This window comes from Rattus rattus, chromosome 7 (genome assembly GCF_011064425.1).
Source record: "Rattus rattus isolate New Zealand chromosome 7, Rrattus_CSIRO_v1, whole genome shotgun sequence".
Lineage (NCBI taxonomy): Eukaryota > Metazoa > Chordata > Mammalia > Rodentia > Muridae > Rattus > Rattus rattus.
This window is the reverse complement of record NC_046160.1, coordinates 76,291,879-76,310,921: the sequence shown is the minus strand read 5'-3', so window position 1 is coordinate 76,310,921 and position 19,043 is coordinate 76,291,879. Positions and strand designations below refer to the sequence as shown.

General features: G+C 35.3%; 1 pseudogene; it reads right to left on the bottom strand.

Annotated features, from left to right (window-relative positions):
• Positions 1 to 4,878: 4,878 nt before the first annotated feature.
• LOC116906292 lies at positions 4,879 to 6,121 on the bottom strand (annotated as a pseudogene).
• Positions 6,122 to 19,043: the final 12,922 nt, after the last annotated feature.

Genomic DNA, 19,043 nt, shown 5'->3' with positions numbered 1-19,043 from the left:
AGCTCACATTTTCAACAGCAATCAAGAAAGAAAGAGAGAAACTCAGGAGTAATGTGTGGTTATATATTTTAAAAGTCAGCCTAGGGAAGCACAGCTTTTAGCAAGGCTGTACCATTGGAACCTCCTGAAACAGGGCCACCAACTTGGAATGAAGTATTTATAGGCCTGAGTTGATGGGGGTATTTTACTAACTCAAAACACCACAGAACCATAATCACAATTTTGATAAAATTGCACATTATATTAAACTGTCTCATTGCTTGATGTCATATAAATACAGAAGGGGAATTTAGACTGAATTTACTTATTTGTTTATTTATTTATTTTACTTTTAAATTTTTTATTATATTATTTATTATATATTACAATATATATTTATTATATATGTATATATTATATTTTAATATTTTGTGTGTGTGTATATATATGTATGAAATGTTTTTCCCTTTCCCAGTTTCCCCTTCAGAAACCCTCTAAGTCTCCCTGTGATGGTGCTCGTCCACTTCCCCCCAACTCCCTTTCACCTTTCATTTTTGACATTCCCCTGCAATGGGGCATCAAACCTTGACAGGACCAAAGGAGGCCTCTTTATATTTCCTCCTGTGAGTATTTTTGTTCCCCCTTCTAAGAAGTACTGAAGCATTCACACTTTAGTCTTCCTTCCTCTTGAACTTCATGTGGTCTGTTAATTGTATCTTGGGTATTCTGAGATTTTGGGATTATATCCACAAATCAGTGAGTGCATATCATATTGGCTTAACTCACTCAGGATGATATTTTCTAGTACCATCAATTGGCCTAAGAATTTCATGAAGTCATTGTTATTAACAGCTGAGTAGTAAAACACTGTGTAGATATACCACATTTTTTGTATCCGTGCATCTGTTGAAGGACATCTGGGTGCTTTGCACCTTCAGGCTATTATGATAAGGCGGCTATGAATATAATGGAGCATGTGTGCTTGTTATATGTGGGAGCATCTTTTTGGGTATATTCCCAGAAGTGGTATAGCTGGATCCTCAGATTTTCTGAGGAACTGCCAGACTGATTTCCAGAGTGGCTGTACCAGCATGCAATCCCACCAACAATGGAGGAGAGTTCTTCTTTCTCCACCTCCTGGACAGCATCTGCTATCTCCTGAGTTTTTGATTTACCCATTGTGAATGGAATGTGGTAGAATGTCAGGGTTGTTTTGATTTACACTTCCATGGTTATTAAGGATGTTGAATATTACTTTAGTTGCTTTATGGCCAATCAAAATTCTTTTTTTAAAAATTTTTTATTAGATATATTTCTTTACTTACATTTCAAACGTTATTTCCCTTCCTGGTTTCCTGTCCATAAGCCCCCATTCCCTCACCTTTTTTTTATTTATTATTAATTTTTTATTCGATATATTTCTCAATCGATAGTCTTTAGCTGAAAATTCTTTGTTTAGTTCTGTATCCCATTATTTAATAGGGTTATATGATTCTCTAACTTCTTGAGTTCTTTGTATACATTGGATATCAGCCCTCTATTGTATGTAGGATTGGTAAAGATCATTTCCCAATCTATTATTGCTATTTAGTCCTAATGACAGTGTCCTTTGCCTTCCAGAAACTTTGCAATTCTATGAGGGTCCATATGTCAATTCTTGATCTAAGCTAAGCCACTGGTGTTCTTTTCAGAAAATTTTACTATGTGCCCATGGCACTTCTCCACTTTTTCTTCTATTAGTTTGAGTGTGTCTGGTTTTATGTGGAGGTCCATGATCCACTGGAACTTGAGCATTGTAAATGCTGTAAGAATAGATTGATTTGCATGTTGCCAGCCAGTTAAACCAGCAACATCTGTTGAAAATGCTATCTTTCTTTCACTGAATGGTTTTAAGTCCTTTATCCAAAGAACAAGTGAGGATAGGTATGTAGGTTTATTTCTGGGTCTTCAATTCTATTCCATTGATCTACCTATCTCTGTACTTTACCAATATCTTGCAGGATTTTTTTGTTTCTTGTTTTTTGTTTTTGTTTTTGTTTTTAATCACAATCATTCTGTAATACAACTTGACATCAGGGGTAGAGATTACCCCAGAAGTTCGTTTATTGTTAACAATATTTCATTATCCTTTGTTTTTGGCTATGTCAAATGAATTTGTCAAATTGTTCTTTCAAAATCTGTGAAGAATTGAGTTGGCATTTTGATCAGGATTTCATTGAATATGTAGATTTCGAGATGACCATTTTTACTATATGAATCCTGACAATCCATGAGCATAGGAGATCTTTCCATTTTCTGACTATTTCTTCAATTTCTTTCTTCAGAGACATGAAGTTCTTGTCATATAAATCGTGCTGGGTTAGAGCTCCAAGGTATTTTATATTTTTTTGTGACTATTATGATAGGTGTTGTTTCCCTAATTTCTTTCTCAGCCTGTTTATCCTCTGAGTAGAGGAAAGCCACTGATTTGTTTGAGTTAATTTTATATCCAGCCACTTTGCTGAAGTTATTTATCAGCTGTAGGAGTCCTCTGGTGGAATTTTTGGGGTCACTTAAGTATACTTTCATATCATCTGCAAATAGTGATATTTTGACTTCTTCCTTTCCAATTTGTATCCCTTTGACCGCCTTTTGTTGTGCAATTGCTTGGACTAGCAATTCAAGTACTAAATTGAATAGGTAGGGAGAGATTGCTGTCTATTGCTTTTACTATGTTTGGGTATGGGCCTTGAATTCATGATCTTTCCAAGACTTTTACAAAGAAGAGGTATTGAATTTTGTAAAATGCTTTCTCAGCATCTAATAAAAACCACATGTTTCTTTCTTTGAATTTCTTTATATAGTGGATTACCTTGATGGACTTTGATATATTGAACCATCCCAGCATCTTTGGGATGAAGCCTACTTGATCATGGAAAATGATTGTTTTGATGTGTTCTTGGGTTAGAGTTTTGAGAATTTTATTGAGTATTTTTACATTGATATTCATAAGGGAAGTAGGTCTCAAGTTGTCTTTCTTTGTTGGTTCTCTATGTGGTTTAGATAGAAGCATAATTGTGGCTTCATAGAAATATTTTGGTAAAGTTGATGTTTCTATTTTGTGGAATAGTTTGGAGGGAATTGCTATTAGATCTTCTGTGAATGTTTGATAGAATTCTGCACTAAACCCATCTGGTGCAGGGTTTTTGTTTGTTTGTTTGTTTGTTTGTTTGTGTATTTATCTGTTTTTTTGTTTGCTTATGGGACTTTTAATAAATTCTTCTATTTATTGAGGGGTCACGGGATTCTTTAGATGGGTAATGTATGTGTTCCTGATTTAACTTCGGTACCTGGTATCTGTCTAGAAAATTGTTCATTTCTTCCAGGTTTTCCAGATTTCTTGAGTATAGGCTTTTGTAGTAGGATCTGATAATTTTTTGAATTTCCACAGTTTCTTTTGTTATGTCTCCCCTTTTCTTTCTGATTATGTAACTTGGGATACTGTCTCTGTGCCCTCGGATTAGTCTGGCTAATGCTTTGTCTATCTTGTTGATTTTCTCAAAGAACCAGCTCCTGGTTTTGTTGATTCTTTGTGTAGTTCTTTTTGTTTCTACTTGGTTGATTTCAGCCCTGAGTTTGATTATTTCCTACCTTCTGCTCCTCTTGGGTGTATTTACTTCTTTTACTTCTAAAGCTTTCAGGTGTGCTGTCAAGCTGCTAGTATATGCTCTCTCCTGTTTCTTTTAGTAGGCACTCAGAGCTATGACTTTTCCTCTTAGCACTGCTTTCATTGTGTCCCATAACTTGAGTATGTTATGTCTTCATTTTCATTAAATTCTAAAAAAATCTTTAATATCTTTATTTATTTCTTCCTTGACCAAGTTATCATTGAGTAGAGAGTGTTGTTCAACTTCCGTATATATGTGGGCTTTCTGTAATTTTTGTTATTATTGAAGACTAGCCTCAGTCTCTGGTAATCTGTTAGGATACATGGGATTATTTCAATCTTCTTGTATCTGTGGAGGCCTCTTTTGTGACTGACTATATGGACAATTTTGGAGAAGGTACCATGATGTGCTGAGAAGAAGATATATTCTTTTGTTTTAGGATGAAATGTTCTACAGCTACCTGTTAAATTCATTTGGTTCATAGCTTCTGTTAGTTGCACTGTGTCTTTGTTTAGTTTCTGTTTCCATGATCTGTCCATTGATGAAAGTGTGGTGCTGAAATTTCCCAGTATTGTTATGTAAGGTACAATGTTCTTTGAACTTCAGTAATGTTTCTTCTATGAATATGGGTACCCTTGAATTTGGAGCATAGATATTCAGAATTGAGAATTTGTCTTGGTGGATTTTTCTTCTGACAAGTATGAAGTGTCCTTCCTTATCTTTTTTGATAACTGTTGGTTGAAAGTTGATTTTATTCAATATAATAATGGCTACTACAGCTTGTTTATTTTGACCATTTGCTTAGAAAAAATTTTTCCAGCCTTTTACCCTTAGGAAGTTTCTATCTTTGTTACTGAGGTGTGTTCCCTGTATGCAGCAAACTGCTGGGTCCTATTCATGTATCCAGTCTGTTAGTCTTTTTATTGGGGAGTTGAGCCCATTCATGTTGAAAGCTATTAGGGATCAATAATTGTTGTTTTCTATTATTTTTGTTGTTAGATGTGGAATTATATTTTTATGGATACTCTTTTGGATTAGAAAAACAATATTTATTTTAAAACCCTCTTTAAGAAGAAAGGGAAGATTTAGAACTACTAAACTTCAATCTTTATGCTGTTATTTAAGTCATGTATAAATGACATTATTAAAGAAATACATTAAGAAGAAAATTACTTGAATCTTGATATATCTGAATTATTCCTGTGTTCTCTAACAGTCCCATCAAGAAACAGAACTATATACTTGAAAGATTTTATAATAGTTTGTAATTGCATACAAATTCTGCCACATTGTTCCATGCCACCAAACAAACATTTTTTTACTTTGTCACTGAAAATGAAAAGCCCATCTGCCATATGTTCCCAGTAAAACACAGATTGTTCTACAAAATCAGCTGATTTTGTCAGATAATAATTGAAGCTTCAAAGATAGTCTTTCAAGTTGCCAATTCATCAAGTGGAGACCACTTCAGGAATACAGTGGGGCCAAAGAATATGAAGAGACTCAGTAGAACTATCACCATGAGCAGCAGATAGGGGTACCAGGGAAAATTGCTAGTGAACACGCCCATGTCTTGAGGCAACATTTTGCCTCAAGTTTATCCACATCAACTAATTTAATGTCCTCCTACTGGCTGGTACCAAAGTTCTTTAGAAAAGGGCTTGTGGCAAATTAGAGGGAGGCAAAGAGTTTTCTTGAATACTTTTATGTTTCTCCCTGAACTCCTGCATCTGTTGCAAAAATATAGTAGTTTCTGAGAAACCTTTGAAAGCTTCAGAAATGCTAAAGGCCATCTGCTGCCCCTGTAAAATAGTGTTGATCTTGTTGATCTCTGGGTTGTAGGTCTGCATAACCACAAGCTTCATAGTTGCAAAATCAGATAGAATTTCATTCTTCTTTTGATTCAAGGTATGTTGTAACTTCCCAAAACACTCCTTTATGTTATCTGCATCTTTTGTGAGTAAATGTAGGGATTTCCTCTTGTATATTTCCAAAGTGTCCAAGTGGGAAAGAGCATCTCCCTGGCTCAAATTGAAAGAGGGACTCAATGTCATCCGTTTCCTGAGTGTAGACATCTTCAATAGAAAAAAAAAAAAAAAAAAACGTAATTGGTGTGATCACCACGAGTAGCACAGATCCCACAAATCAGCTGCATATCAGTTATATAGAAAATGTTTAGAGGCTGGCCCAAGTGTGCTTTGAGAACTGGCATTTTGGGAGAAATCTTGATTTTGTTGTTTTTCTCAAAAAATACCATTTAGGGAATAATTAACATGCAGACTATTGACTCCAGGAGTTGAAGTTTCCCTAAGGCGGGTTGGAACCTTGAATGGAGATGGTCTCCATTCCACACAATGTCCGCACATTCTCCTCTGATAGTCCTTCTCAGCATTTTTTTTTTTTTTGCAGAAGTTGTGTGAGCAGGGCAACACTGGGAGATCATCTATCAATCTGCAACAAATTGGGCATGTCAGATCTTCTTCAAGCAGCTCCATTACATCCTTTGTTCCCAGCAAGCATGTTCTTTGGTCAAACTTAATGTTTCCCTCAAGAACTCCGCTACCCTCCCCCCACAACCCTGGTTTTGAGTGTAAAACAGGAGAACCAGGGTGCATTACAGACAATCCAAAGAGGATGTGACCAGAAAGTACAAGAATCCAGTAGTTGTTCAGTCCACAAGGCTAGGAGTCGCACCTAGTCTTTAGTAGATGCAGGCTGGAGTTCCAAGGAAGTAGGCTCTAATGCCAAGTGAATGAACTTGCTCACAAGACAAAGGCAAGCAGGCAAAGAGAGCTAGTATACCTTTTAATTTCCTCATTTTGTCAATTCAATCCATGATGTTCCAAAAACAGATTCATCCTCTCATTAGAGTAATAAGGAAATGTAAGAGACAATGTTGCCTATACTTTATCAGTCAGGGCTGGAATAGGGGAAAACCTTTGGATAAGAGAAATCCACATTGTCCATACCTTTCCTAAATTCCGAGGCCTACATAGTTTACTGAGAAATAATAATCTCTGTGATTGTTTTAAACATTGCTATATGCTTTCTACAAGATAATCTTTCTTTTTTTAAATTTTTTTATTAGTTATATTTCTTTACTTACATTGAAAACGTTATTACCCTTCCTGGTTTCCTGTCCATAAGCACCCATTCCCTCCCCTAACCCTCCCCCCATATGGGTATTCCCCCTATACACTGCCCTTCTTGCACGCATCCTCCATATTCCCCTGCACTGGGGGTCCAACCTTGGCAGGACCAAGGACATTCCTTTCCCCTGGTGCCCCAACAAGGCTATTCTCTGCTCCAGTTGGAGCCCTGGGTCAGTCCATGTATAATCTTTCGGTAGTGGTTTCGTCCCTGGAAGCTCTGGTTGGTTGGCATTGTTGTTTTTATGGGATTTCAAGCTCCTTTAACTGTTCCAATCCTTCCTCTAATTCCCCCTAAGGGGGTCCTATTCTCAGTTCAGTGGTTTGCTGCTAGCATTGACCTCTGTATTGGACATGCTCTGGATGTGTCTCCAGGAGAGATCTATAACTGGCACTTTCAGCATGCATTTTCTAGCTTCATCAATATTATCTAGTTTTGGTGGCTGTATATATCTATGGGCCACATATGGTTCAGGCTCTGAATGGCCATTCTTTGAGTCACTGCTCTAAACTTTGCTACCATATCCCCTCTTTTGGGTATTTTCCCCCCTTTTAAGAAGAAGTGAAAGCATCTGCATTTCTTGTGAAGAAATATATTTTGGCAAACTGGGAAGGAATCATGTGAGTTTTCAAGCTTTTAGTGTGTAGACTCACCCTAATGCTTATTACAAAGAGGGTCAAAAACATTCCTCAGAGTATATGATGCTCTGAATCAAAGGCAGAGAATAAAGTAGGTACAAGAATCTACTTCTAAACTGCAGTTCAAAAAAGTTCTTCTTTCAAGCTATACCATAATTAAGTGATAACAAGACACAATTAAAATAATATGTACAGGAGAATTAATGGCAAATTCTAAAACTAAGATCATGATAAGAATTTGAATTAATAAGGGATAAAAACTGATAAAAATATTAGCTAATCATCTGCTTATATGAAATTTGAAGTCTTCTCAGAGTCTTAGAGAATATTTTAATATGAATTATATCCTTATACACATGACAATTATTTTAATAAGTTTTTGGCTGTGTAACTCTTAGAAAAGATTTTATTAGGGAAAAACAAGCTTACCACTGGCCACATTTCAACTGCTATTTCTAGGACTAATCGGATAGGAACAAAGTGATTCACTTCATGATTTCTGAAGGTTAAAGGTCTGTGAGATACTCTTTAAGTAGTTTGAAATGCCTTTCAAATTCTTCCATATTAACAACTGTTGCTATTTCTTTGAGGTCAGTTGTTTTTTGTTCAGCCTTTGCTTTAGCCTACTATGTAAGATACCTATTTCAGACAGACTAGAAAGAAGTGAAAAGCAAATGATACTCAGAGTGAACTTTGCTATTTTTTAATGTTTATTCTTTTTTTCCCATTTTTATTAAATTGGGTATTTCTTATTTATGCTTCAAACGTTATTCCCTTTAGCAGTTTCCTGTCCATCAGCTCCCTAACCCCCCTACCTCCACTTTGATATGGGTGTTCCCATCCCCCTCCACCCCCATTATCATGCTCCCAACAATCCCATACACTGGGGGTCCAACCTTGGCAGGACCAAGGGCTGCCTCTTCCACTAGTGCTCCAACAAGTCTATTCTCTGCTACATATGCAGTTGGAGCCCAGGATCATTCTATGTATAGTCTTTGGGTAGTGATTTTAGTCCCTGGAAGCTCTGGTTGGTTGGCATTGCTGCTCTTTTGGGGTTGCAAGCTGCTTCAACTCTTTCAGTCCTTTCTCTAATTCCTCCAGCTGTGGTCCCATTCTCAGTTCAGTGGTTTGGTGCTGGCATTCGCCTATGTATTTGACATGTTCTGGCTGTATCTCTCAGGAGAGATCTATATCCGGCTCTTGTCAGCATGCACTTCTTAGCTTCATCCATCTTATCTAGTTTTAGTGGCTGTATATGCTATTTTGTCTTATTACATAAAAAGACTTGTTTATATGATTTTCTAATTTATCAAGATACTTTACATGTGTTGTCTAATTTAATCTCAAATATTTTATTGAAAGACAAAGAAGAAGGCAGCTATACACTGGTTTCATATTATGAAAAGAAATATAAAGCTTTGAGAAATAGAATATTCTCAATAGAAAGGTTACACCTAGATAATGTTAGTACTCATGATGTTCCCTCGAATATTTCTCTCATTATGATTGCAAACATATTGATGTTTGAGTGTTATATAGATCGGGACTCATGGTTTCATTGGATTCTTCTAAGTCACATCACTATGCACAACACAGCCTGTAAGTGTTAACTAGTTTCAATTAGCAAAGAATCAACATATTTTGCCTTAATTGGCCTTAATGGGTTGTGATCTGGAATGCACCAACAGTGACAATATCATAATGACTCTAAATAGAGATTTTTAGAGTAGAAAGAAACGTGCAGACTAAATTGAATGCAAATGGCATGTACTTCGTATATTGTCAATAACTTTTCAATTGTTTTGACAAGCTCCATCATCTATAAAAGGTAATATGGTGGTTTTCCATAGCATGCTCTTGCCTTGAACATTAAAATAAACTTGGTTTAATTTTTCTGAGGTGTTTCATAGGGTTGAGGAAATCAGACAAAAGAAAATAAGCCCATTTCCTCAACTTAAATCTCCTTTAAGTCACTAAAGGCAAAGTAACTCATATTACAGTATACTTTCAGTTCTAAATCTTTCTAGAAACATCGGGAAAGAAGAGGGGTGGTAGTGTTGTGGGCTTTTTATTTTTTTATCTTTATTAACTTGAGTATTTCTTATTTACATTTCAATTGTTATTCCCCTCCCCTGTTTCCAGACCAACATCCCCCTCCCCTTCTATAAGGGCTTCCCCTCCCCATCCTCCCCCCATTACCACCCGCCCCCCAACAATCACGGTCACTGGGGGTTCAGTCTTGGCAGGGCCAAGGGCTTCCCCTTCCACTGGTGCTCTTACTAGGCTATTCAGTGCTATCTATGAGGTTGGAGCCCAGGATCAGTCCATGTATAGTCTTTGGGTAGTGGCTTAGTCCCTGGAAGCTCTGGTTGCTTGGCATTGTTGTTCATATGCGGTCTCAAGCCCCTTCAAGCTCTTCCATTCCTTTCTCTGATTCCTTCAACGGGGGACCCATTCTCAGTTCAGTGGTTTGCTGCTGGCATTCGCTTATGTATTTGCTGTATTCTGGGTGTGTCTCTCAGGAGAGATCTATATCCGGTTCCTGTCGGCCCGCATTTCGTTGCTTCATCCATCTTGTCTAATTGGGTAGTTGTATATGTATGGGCCACATGTGGGGCAGGCTCTGAACGGGTGTTCCTTCTGCCTCTGTTCTAAACTTTGCCTCCCTATTTCCTCCCAAGGGTATTCTGGTTCCCCTTTTAAAGAAGGAATGAGGGGTTGGGGATTTAGCTCAGTGGTAGAGCGCTTGCCTAGCAAGCGCAAGGCCTTGGGTTCGGTCCCCAGCTCCGAAAAAGAAGAAGAAGAAAGAAAAAAAAAAAAAAAGAAGGAATGAGGCATTTGCATTTTGGTCATCCTTTTGAGTTTCCTGTGTTCTGTGCATGTAGGGTAATTCGACCATTTGGGCTAATAGCCACTTATCAATGAGTCTATACCTAATGTGTGTTTTTCTGTGATTACAAGTTGTGGTTTTATGTAAGAAAACTCAAAGGCTGATTTTATCAAAGCAAGGTACTTGCAGTTTTCAAAAATAATGTACCAATGCCTTTGTCTTTAAAACAGGACTTTATGTAATAATTACCTTCATTGTTCTCCTTTTTGTTTATTTCTTTAATTTGAATATTCTCATATATTTTGATCATACTGTCCCCTCCCCCGCTCCTCCCAGCACGTTCCCATATTCATACTCTTTCCTCCCTACCCTTCAAGAATAAAGCATAAAAAGCCAAAGTAAAGAAGCAAATGATCAATAAGAGAGAAAAATGCCGGAACAATACAAAATATAACAAAAAAAGACTATTGAAAACCAGAGAGTGTTTGTCTTGACCAACTGTTCCTGAGCATGACACTCCAAATACAGAAAACTAATGTGTTTTTCAGTGGGTATCAAAGTTGACAGTATAGTCATTTTCAACCTTCTTAGTGCTGCAACCCTTTAATACATTTCCTCGTGCTGTGGCAACCCTCACTGGGAAAATTATTTTCATTGTTACTTCATAACTGCAATTTTACTACTGCGGTGAATGGAAATGTAAATATTTGTGTTTTTTCATAGTCCTAAGACCACTGAGAAAGGATTTTTCAACCCCCAAAGAGATCGTGATTCATAGATTGAGAACTGCTGCATAGGCCAAAGGGGAAATCTAATATTGCCAATTCTAATTGCTAAAGGAACCTAATTCTGCTAAAGGGGCAGAGCAATAAAACAACTCCCAGTCACGTCACGTACTGTGGCCCCATAGAACAATGTGGCTCATCCCACATCTCAGAGTAGCTTCTTGGAACAAATGGGAACTAACCCACAGACCCACGAAAGGCAATGTACAGAGAGTGAAGGACCTGGGAATACTCATTCGTAATTGGGCTGCCTTCATCAAAGACTTACCCTCAGGGATCAATGATCTATGTTGAACAGGAGGCAGAAAGATTGTAAGAGCCAGAGGCCATGGAAAACACTAAGAAACAGCATCAAGAAGCTTCAGGGTGGATGCTCATAAGAAATCACAGAGACGGTCAGAGTACAAAAGACCTGCACAGGTTCAAACCAGACAAAACTACAATACCAAGAGGGTGTGTGGACATGAGTCCCTACCCTGATCCAATAAGGAATTTGCAGTTTATGTCTTCTTTGCTTTGTATTGGACACATACAAATATCACTGTGAACTTTAATTCATATATTTGGTTCTGGGTACAAAAGGGGAAGGCTCTTTTAGATTTATTGTTGTTGTCACTGTTGTTATTTTTGGACCAGGAAATTTTTGAAAACCAGATTGTTACTTTTTTTTCATACAAAGGCAGTTAGTGAACATGAATTTTTCCATGGACCAGGAAATTTTTGAAAACCAGATTGTTACTTTTTTTTCATACAAAGGCAGTTAGTGAACATGAATTTTTCCTCTATGGAAAATTGGTCTTTCTTATACAATATTAAAATGATTTGAATTTAAATTGTCAGTTACCAAGAATTTGCTGAGTGAAAAGGATCATGAAGCTGCAAGTGAGTATTTAGCAGATTGGCCCCATGTAGAACCAATTAATATAACATCTTAATTACAAATGAAAATTAGAAACAATATTTAAGATGAGGGAAATTATTTTATTCTTTTAGTATGAGAAAATAAATTATCAATCTGTTCATGAATTTTACCAATTAATGGAAACCCCACTAGAATATTATTGTCAATTAATACAATTAATACAAACACTAACTGATGTCTCACCTGTGGGGAGCAATGCTTTAAATATTATTATTACAAACTTGATACTTTAAATACTAATTTTGGTATCTATTGAGAACATAGTAGGAATGGAGATAGATGTCTCTGTCTTTGAATACACTAGGTTACAATCTATACTTTGTTAGTGTTTAATCTCAGAGACACATTATAGGTTACATATTTTGGTTTACTATTTTAGCTGTTTCACAAAAAACATATTAATTAGGAATGGAGTTTTATAGAAAATTTGGAAGAAATATTCTTTTAAAATGAAGAATCAGAAACTGAAATCAGAATAACAATTTATGTGGGTGATACCTTATACTCAAATTCATGTAGAAATTTATTGGATCAATTTTATATAATAAGTATGAATAGTGCTATACTTAGTTTATGCAATAACTTTTAAAGAAAGTAATATAAGCACTATTTTATTTATATAGTGATCCGTTTTGCATGGCTGGATAATAATGAGTAAATACAGGTTAAAATTCAGGCGTAGCTTTTCTACGATAGATGTCTGTAGGTAAACTTCACAGAATAAAGAAACAAACAAAAGAAGCTAGAGCACTAAAATAATGCCTAACGGAGACTAGATGAGGTAAAGCAGTAATGTACAATGGAATATCCAGAGAAAAGTGAATGTGTCAGAAGTATCTCAGACACTTACTGCAGACATAAGGCTCATTACGTCACAGCGGCCTGAAGCAGCCATTGATGTACTGTCTGTGACTCCATTTACATTCCTTGCCACTCCCATGCATATTCAATTCAAAACCACCGTTTTACAGAAATAACCCCATCTCATCAGTTTTTTGATAAACTGTATATGTATAGCTTTTATTCAGAGTTTATTGAAAAATACTGTTTTTTCAAAGCCAAGTTGAAATGAACCTTTGACATTTCTCATAATGCCACTTCAATACTTTTTAAGCATTTCAGCCCTCTATGTGAATTCTGATCTTTTTTCCCTCTTTCACTATAGGAGTTTTATGGGAATATACTGCTTTGTGAATTTCCACAGGGAAGAAGGGCCTAACTGCTTGAAATCATTCTCTTTCTTCACAGATAGTGTCTTGTATTCTCCTTTCAATTTAGTTGAGCACTGTGGGAAAGTTACAGGGTAGTAATATTTCTCATGTTCCAAACAGCTTTGCGAAATGCCAAATACTCTTTTTTTAAAAAAAGAGTAAATCCATGGGAAGCTGTTCTCACTTCCAACTTTTCTGTCACAGGCCATCGTCTTGAGAAATAGATTTTAAATCCATTTCAAGTCATACGACAGCTAGAGAAGACCCTTCCCAATATGCTTTCACACAAATGGCTGCGATCTCTCCTACCATGTTACGTTTAAATTCTTATGCTAAGCAAGATTATTTTAAAGAAATCAATTGAGATAATTGACCAGAAAAATTCTTAGTATTTATTTTGTGGGTGAAACTGATCGAAAAATCGACTACTGCTGTGTTTTATGAAAGCCAGTAATGCAATTGTTTTTCTCTTTCTTTGAGAAACATACTCCAGTGATTGCCAGGGTCTTGCTATTGTTAGAAATTTTCTTGGGTCTGAAGGTGACAAATTCCTTTGCTATTATCATAATTGTGCTTTCTGTTTTTTTTTACTTTTTTCATTTAATCAATTACATTTACTATTGTTCTATATTCAAGTTGATTTATATATGTTTATTCTATCTATGAATATATACTAGTATTTATGCCCTAAGTTAGATAATATATAATTATTTTAAATACTTGGTTTTGTTTTATGTGTGTATTGGGCTACATGTGAGTATGTAAACTATACACTAGTCTGGTGACCTCACAGTCCAGAATTGGGTGTTAAGTCACCATACAGAGTATGTTCAAGTGAAAAACTATGCTGGAGACTACGGAAGGATGTAACCAAATATATATGATTAGGGGTTTTGTTGTTTGATTTTTATTTTTGGTCCTATTGATTTTCTATGCAAATTTATTTATTTACTTATTTTATTTTATATTTTTGTTTTACAGTCCAAATTTCCCCCCTCCTGATCCAATCCTTGACTGTTCCACATCCCATCCTTCCTCTCCCATGTCCATGAGGATGTCCCCATCTCTCAACACAAAAAAGAGAATTATGGCAAAACTGAGTTTTTTATAATTATTTACTTAGACTAATGTTAGAAACTTATTTCTTCTATCAGATTTGTATTTATATTCAATTTTGTGATAAGATCTGTCATATTGTGTTTTCTAGTCCTGAAGACATCACTTTATACTATTTTGCAATATGATCATATACATCCATTAATATATTTTTATATTTTTCTTTTAATTAGATGATCAAGTAAAACACGGATTTAAATGATCAACATAATATTCCTAGGAGTAAAGTATTGATAAGAGCATTATGATTTCACATTTACACTTGTAGATTTATAAAATCCATATTTAGCTCACTTAAAGAATTTATGGAATCTATTTCTTATAGTTATATATTTGAATAATTCTTAAGACTACCATGTATAAACACTGGATTTTTTAATCTAAACAAAGTGAAGTGTTTCTAGCAAACCCAGTAAATATTTTAAAGCTTATTTAAATTCCAAAAACTCAAAAGTAATTTATCATGTGAAACCATTTCTTTTAATCTGTCAGCTGACAGCAATGTTTTCAACTTTATTTGAAACAATGCACAAAGAAAGTTTATGGTCTCTCATTGATTTCTTTAATGGCCATTCACACATTAATTTTAGACAATCGTATTGTGAATACATATTGTGTCTTTTGCCATCCAATGGTATTTCAAGTGAGAAAAGGTGATGATTAAAGATTATTAAAGATTACACACACACACACACACACACACACACACACACAAAATGCCTCATGTCTGGAAAAAATAGCACTTCTTCAAGAAGCTGCAATGTGTTTGAATACTTACCAATCATCAATCTTATTATTTGCCTTTCTTTGAGCCAGCTGTCCGCCGTCCTCAGATGTCCATTATTTGGTTGGTGCACCCATTAATCATGTCAGTGTTATTCAGCCATCCAAGTTTTTAGCTTCCCAGCAACTAATGACACAACAATATGTTTCAGACACATGGAAAATACAAATGAATATTTGTATATCGAATAAGGAATTGTATCTAAATTAAAGCTTACATATCATTAAGCTTTTATTTAGTTATCTTCAAAAGAGTTTATATAATAAACTGAATTTTGTATGAGAAACTCAAGAAGCAAATCAGTACAAAATAAAACAAAACAGACCAACAAGAGAAACCTCTGTGAGAGGCTGTTCGCCTTCACATGTAGTTCTTCTGATCAACTCGCTATGTCTATGAAACTGGACTTCAGTTTTTCCATAACAGTGTGACTCAGCTCACTTAGTTTGTGAGATAAAGAAAGAGAATTAGAAAAGTCTGAGTTGCTGATGATGATGAGGCATCTTGTACCCCTTTCCAACGCCAGCTAACTTGTAGGCTGGCCACAGAAATTCTAGGTAGACTATTAGATCACAATTTCCCAGCTAAGTAAATTGGATGGTGTGAAGGCATCGGCAAAAAGGATGAAAACCATTTCACTTTTTCAACCATGACTCATTGTGTAATATACAGATTTCAATCTATAGTTTATCCTTTTGCCCAATATTTAAATGATTTATAAAGATGACACCGTCAAAATATATTAAATATTTTTATTCAAATTCATTTTGAATATTTGGTCTAAGATAATAAATTAAATTATTAAAGAATAATTAATTAGATAAAATTAACAATATTTAAGGATATAAAGCTATTTAGAATATAGTAAAATATGTCATGGACAATAAAGAGATAAAATTAACAGAGAAAAGAAGCAATATTCCAATACCAAGATAGGTAAAAATACAAATTCTAAGAATTTTTTGACAAGAATTTTGTCAAACTCATTTATTCTGTGAAGCAGAAATCCTATCTATGAACGTAGATGTTTTAAATTGCAAAGCACAAAAGCAATGGGAAATTCATGGTTATGGTTTTGCTCATGAACATTTTGGGTGATGAACAAGATGTAATATGTGTATTTTGCAACTCCATCTAATATGGAAAATGGTATCCAAGAGTGTTTAAGTGATGTTTTCATAGGAAACATAACATCTTTATCATATTGATTCAAAATGATAATTAGTTCCATTAAGCAAGAGGAAAACAGAAATTATAAGCAGTAGAAAGTAACAGAAAGCAAAGGATATTGAATTTTTAGGTATCAGAACACAAATAAATTGTTCAAAGGAGTGAAACTTTAATATGTGAATAACATACAATTAGTACATATAAATGTGCAATATTTATATATATTTAAATGATACTATAAATTGATTTATAAATTAATTCGGGAATCTTACAGTATGATTAGGTAATATTAGACAAAATATCAAAGCTCATCTAAGCAATATTTCAGGACTCACAAATAAGGTAAAACTGTCACAATCATAATTAGAAGAACAAACATGATGGGTAGTTGGGTAATTTTCTTACTCTTATAAATAGCACAATTTGGTGATATTTATTGAGTACTTAGGATTACTATGGAACATATAATTAAACAACTATATTCTATGTATTCCTTAAAAAAATCACTTTTATTTGTATGGTAATAAGTTTGAAAAAATATAATTTATATAGTCTTAGTTTAAGATATGTAAACTTTTCCAAAGGGAAATACTGACTTTATTCATTTGATATTAACAGTGTTTAATTTGTACTTGTTTTGGCAAATGAAGAGCCAACAACTAGATCGATTTATGTTTATATAATAAAGTTTAATGCGTTACACAACTGTATGTAGACAGTATATAATATTAATGCAATTGAACATTAACTTAGGGACCTTTTCTTTTCATATATTAATAACTACCTGTGTTTTTTATTAATCACAGTTGCAATGTGAACAATTTATCTGCAAATATTCAAATGTGAAGTTTGCATTGAGAATCACAGATGATCTTACTACCATGTACCAAAGGAAATGTCGAAGTAGACCCTTCCCCTGACTAAGCACTATGGACTTTTGACCAATCACTGGCCATTATTATACTTACTAAGAAGATAAAAATTTCAAATTAGATGAATGGTGCAAGGTGTAGATGCATTTTTCTATGCAAGTCATATGTGAAATTTCATTATTTGTAGAAAATGAAGGCATGGGAACTTGGCTTCAATACTATGTAAAGGAAAAAAAATCCCCAGGTGTCAAGAGTGTATTGCTGGGGTGGGGATTTTGGCTCAGTGGTAGAACGTTTGCCTAGCAAGCACAAGGCCTTGGGTTGGTTCCCAGCTCCAAAAAAAAAAAAAAAAAAAAAAAAAAAAAAAAAAAGAGTGTATTGCTGTGTAGACCTGGCTGCCGTAGAATATTCTCTTTTCCCCAGATTTACCTTGTATCTACAATCATCATTACTTCAGCTACAAAGGGAATGCAATTACAGGCATGAACCATGTCGATCCTCCTCCTTTGTCTTGGTTAGCCAGTTTTTCTGCATACATTTTCATTTTTCTAATAGTAGGTGATATTTCTTACTTTAATATTTATGAGCAACAAACAGTAAAGAAACATGCAATATTCCATCATTATTGCTTTAAGAGAATTAAACTTATTCTATCATAAACATTTCAACAAAATGAACTAGTAATGAGGGATGGATGTCTTAAATTAATATGTGTCATAGTATATTAGGAATGAATTATATATCTCATTAAATATAGCTATGATATCACATTTTTATGCAAAGACTAATTCATTGTAGACAAATTTACTGTGGAAATCTTAGTCTCTAAAAATAACACATCTTGAGTATTTAAATATTTCCGCTCTAAATGTAATTAGAAGACCATATCAGGATATGTGTTGACTTATCAAACAGTTTTTTAAGCATTATTGTCATAAATTAAAGAAATTCAAGGAAAATTGAAAAGGCTAGATAAAATAGCATTAAAATTCTAAACTGGAAAAATTTGCTTTGGTAAAATAGTACTTTAAATCATTCTTAAATTTTCCTTATTCTATGAAAAACAAATTTTCTGTAGTCATTTTGAAAATGGCAGATATTTCACAGGAGTAAGTTCATTTTATGAAGGGTCCAACTGAAGATGTTTCCATGCCACTTGGGAGGGAGAAGAAAACAGAGGTCAGAGGGAGGGAGGAAACTGAGTGTGAGAGAGTAAGGAAGGGGGAAAGGAAACATGAGCAGGTATTATGGAGTAGGGGACAGGATGGAAGCCCTGAGGGACAGCTGAATGAATCAAAATATGCAACGTCAGGCGGTGGGAGGTGAAAGGTGGGGGCGTCACACTCTAGATTAAACCAGAGACCTGGCAGCTGCGTGAATCTCAGTACTCAAAAGGAGGGACCTTAGATGAAATGCCCAACAGTGCAGAGAAGGAACTTGTAGAGTTCCACCTCCAGTAGAAGGATAGGGCATATAGAGGAGGGATGGGGTTGCCATCCCACAGTCAAAAAACTCAGACTCAGAATTGTTCCTATCTAAAAAACTGCAGAGACAAAATCAAGAAGAGATTGAGGGAAAGGAAGTCCAGTGGCCAGTTCAAATTGGGGTCCATCTCAAGGAGTGACTCCAAAGCCTGACACTATTATTGATGCTATGGTGTGCTTAAAGACAGGAGACTGACTGCTGTATGAGAGGCCCAACAAGTAGCTGATAGAGTCAGATGCAGATTCTTACACCCAACCAATAGAGTGAAGTCTGGGACCACTGTGGTTGAATTAGGAAAAGGCTGGAAGAAGTCGAGGAAGAGGATGACTCCATAGGAAACTAACCTGGACCCCTGAGATCTCTCAGACACTGAACTACCAACAAGGCAGCATCCACTAGCTGTTCCAAGACCCCAGTCACATATTCAGTGGAGGACTGCCTGGTCTGGCCTCAG